This window comes from Pteropus vampyrus, unplaced genomic scaffold (assembly GCF_000151845.1).
Source record: "Pteropus vampyrus isolate Shadow unplaced genomic scaffold, Pvam_2.0 Scaffold31, whole genome shotgun sequence".
NCBI lineage: Eukaryota > Metazoa > Chordata > Mammalia > Chiroptera > Pteropodidae > Pteropus > Pteropus vampyrus.
The window spans coordinates 8,738,765-8,741,217 of NW_011888812.1; positions in this window are offsets into that span (position 1 = coordinate 8,738,765).

The window sequence follows — 2,453 nt, forward strand, 5'->3', positions numbered from 1 at the left end:
GGGGAAGCGCCCCCTGCCCTTCTCCAGATTTCAAGAGGGATTCTCCCCTGAGCCCTGGCCAGGCCCTGCCGCCTCCCAGGATGGAGCCTGACTCAAGGCAGCATTCTGGCTGCCCCTGCTGCTGGATCACCCCTGCCCGCCTGCCTCGGCCTACGCCAGTCCCCTTGTCCTTCCTTAGCTGAAGCACTTGCCTGTTTGGGATAACTCTTTGGGAAAGACTCTCACCCTTCACTGCTGGATCCTTGCAGGAAATAGTAACTCCTGACCTTGAACTCGACCCCATAGCTGGGACCCTTCATCTGGCTGATGGGTAATCTGAGAAGGGGGAAGAGAAATTGTAAGTTGTCTTGGATACAAAGCCCATCTCTACTCCTTTCTAGAAGTGTGGCCTTGTCACATCCCCTCTCTGAGACTCTTGTTTTCTCAGGGTTGTCATGAGGGTTAGACAGTCCCATAATTGTTCATATCCTTCTTTCAATTCCCCACTGCCAGGACCCGCAGCTGCCACCTCCTGCCTCAGAGGCCCTGTATCTGTGCTCTGCACACTTATTGTGTCACCTGTTGCTTCACCTGGGCCCCAAGGCTAGTGATTTTTCTAAAACTTGCTCTTGCTGTCTCAGTGAATGTGTCTAACTAGTCAGTCCCAACCTCTTTCCACCTGTCCCTTCCAGAGAGAATGACCACCAAGAGCCCATGGCCTGCTCTGCCTTAGGATCTGTGAAAGATATTCCTCACCCATTGTTCTATGGAATTCTCACCACAGACCTGTCAGAGAGGTATCACTAGTCCCATTTTAGGGATTAAACAAATGGAGACTTACAGAAGTAAAATGACATATCTAAGGTCACACAGCAACCCGAATACCATGTCGAGTTTTATACTAAAATGCTTTATACACATTATGTCAGTATAGAGTAGGAAGTTAAAAGCATGAACTTTGGGGCCAGCCTTCCTGGGTTTGATTCCTGCCCCTGTCTCTTAACAGGTATGTGTAATATAATATTATATGTTAATTATACTTCAATTAAAAAAAAAAAAAAGCTGTGTGACCTTGGGCAAGTTGCTTAGCCTCTTTGTGCCTCAGAGTCGTGTTTAAAATAAGATAGTAACAGTGTCTCCCTCATTGGGTTTTTACAAAGATTATATTAGGAATAAAAAAGCTTACAAAAGTGCCTGGAACAAAATAAGGGCTATATAAATAATGATCACTGAAAATTTTTTAAAAATGGGTGGCGGGCGGCGGGGGGGCGAAGAAAGCTCCACGTCATCTTTTTGGGCGGAGTCCCTACTGTTGGTTGTGTTAGGGGGTAAACAGGCTCCGAGAGGTGAGTGAACGTACCTGAGGGCACACAGGTTGTGCATGGCAGGACTGGGACTTAGGCTGGGAGACCTGGCACCTGAAGCTGTGATGGTTGCATCCTGCCAGTCTACCCTGCTAGAGAAGACGACAGAGATCCTGCTAAGGGCTAGAAAGAGTAGGGTTCATGGGGACCGAGAACCGGGAAGGAGAGCTGCCAGCTGACCCAGGAGCGACCCAGGAACTTGGCTAGGGCTAGGCCTGGGCTGGGGCAGGAGGACTCAGAGGGTTGTGGAGAGGGGAAGGGGAGGGGATTCTGGCAGAGGCTTAACAAGACCCCAGCACCCCAAATTCCTACTCCAGCCGAGTTAAAACAAAACAGAAAGGAACCATGGCTCTACTGGGCTGCTGGCAGAGCTCGGCTCTGGGCTGCATCCCAAAACCAGGAACTTCTTGCCTAGATTAAGCTTGAGCCCTTGTAAATCCTTGAATTGACTGTAGTTACTGAGGCAAAGCTCTCAGAAAGTTAGGAACTGCTGCATTTTCTCATTTCCTCCTCAAGACAGCCTGAGAGAATAGAGGGAAGCGGCTTCTCTCACTTCCTGACCCTGGGTCTCAATGTTGCCTCCAATCGACTGGATGATCTTGGACAAACCACTTCCCCTCTCTGAACTTCAGTTTCCTCTTTTATGAAATGGGGAGATAATAGGAGCTAACCCTTTACTGCTGTTTTGGGAGGATCCAGGGCTATCCCATATGTCATGTGGACTCGCTTTCCACAGAGAACTTTTCCTCAGTAGAACTACTATTTCCTACTCTTAGTGACCTTAGACAGGAACGTGACCTATCTGGGCCTTGCGTCACAGGTCATGATGGGGAATGAGTGAGTGAATGATGTGAAGCTCTGAGCACAGTGCCTGTGCAGGGTAGGAATTCAGCGTATGGAAATCCCCTGCCCCGCAGCTTGACACCCACGGACCACAGTTGACCCTTAGTGAGTACAAAGTGTCCAGAAAAACGCTTTCGTCCCCAGGATGGTCATGTGTCTTTGTGGTTATCTCAGGGTGGTGAATTGGAGGCCCTCAAAGGTCTTTGCTGCTTCCTCAGAAGCTCCTGAAACCGGAAATCAGGCCTTAAGAGGTGACTGTGGGGCATC